Genomic DNA, 1,534 nt, shown 5'->3' on the forward strand with positions numbered 1-1,534 from the left:
TGTCTTTGCCTGGCAGTGTCTGCACCTCAGACGACCTGTGGTGCTGTGTCCACTGATATGCACAGGCTTGTGATGTGCTCTGTTTGGAGAGGGTGATGGTGCGGGCGATGGAGCAAGGCTGCCAGCTGCCGCTGCCAGCTCCTCAATAAGTCTCCCCCGAAAAGCCTTTTGGTGCATGGGTACCTCTCCTTTACCCTTTGTGATGCTCTTGTGAAGCAGGAAGGCATTCACAACAGCAATGTCCAGAAAATGATAAAAAAATGTCTTATACCACCTCTGAGTCTTGTGGATGACTTTATAGTAGTTTATCAAGGCATCGGAGTGGTCCACCCCACCCATGAACCTGCATTGACAGAAAAAACAAGAACAAACAGAATTGAATAACAAGAACAAACAAAATTGGATTTCCAAAAAACAAAATAAATAACATAATAGTTATATAGATTGTTGAATATAAAATACATACCGATTATACTCCTTCACTGCTGGTGGAACAGAGATGTCTTTCAGCACCCAGTGTCCATCTGCATCTCTAACTCTCCTTTGAACAGTGTCCCCAGCATGGGCTGTGTGGAGGGTTGAGCACAGGAACACATCCCTTGTGTCTCGCCACTGAACGAAGAGAAGGGAGTCCTTTCGGATCCATCTTATGCTGCCACGGGGAGATTTAGAGTCCAGGCAATTTTTTTTGGTTTTTGGAAATCCAATTCTATTTGTTCGTATTGTTCCACATGCCCAGATCCTCTTCTGAAGGAGGTCACAGAAAAGGGAGGGACTACTATAAAAATTATCTACAAAAAGTTTGTATCCTGTGCCAAGCAACCGTGTATCGATAAGCTCCATCACGGATTCATAACTTAGTCCCTTGCCACTGTTTCCCTGCAGCTTCCCTTCATACACGAAAAAGTCCCATGTATATCCGTTGCTCGAATCTGCCAAAACAAAAAGTTTGTATCCCCAGCGAACAGGCTTATTTTTCATGTATTGCTTTATTCCAATACGTGCTTTGGAGGCAACCATTCGCTCGTCAATGGAAATTTCTTGGCCAGGGTTATAGTGTATTTTACAGACCTCCCTCATCTCCGTGTATAATGGTTTTATTTCGCAGAGACGGTCAAAATCTGCCGTACCTCTTCTCTGCTCATTAGCAGCATTGTCCTCCAAACTGCTTAGGTGAAGGGAGCGGCAGATCCTTTGAAACTTCTTACCACACATTATTTTTTTAGGGAATGGAAGGCTGTACAGTTTACTACCTCGCCAGTAATCAGTGATTGCAGGGAGTTTGACCAGACCCATATAAATCACCATGGCCATAAAAGCATACATGTCCTGTAAAGTCAAGTCAATCCATGGGTTAGAGGGCTTGTGGCATGTTGATCCAAAGTCATTTGTGTTTTTAATTATTGTCAGCAACATGGAGTTTGTGAAATAAAGTTGAAAAAGCTGTAAAAGTGTGTATGAAGCTGTAGGTATGATCTGAGGTCCTGGTGATTTGATGGGCCTGAAGGTGGGCTGTGGTGGTATTATGTCTGGA

The sequence above is a fragment of the Pundamilia nyererei genome, unplaced genomic scaffold (genome assembly GCF_000239375.1).
Source record: "Pundamilia nyererei isolate P.nyererei 1_Seehausen unplaced genomic scaffold, PunNye1.0 scaffold00031, whole genome shotgun sequence".
Taxonomy (NCBI): domain Eukaryota; kingdom Metazoa; phylum Chordata; class Actinopteri; order Cichliformes; family Cichlidae; genus Pundamilia; species Pundamilia nyererei.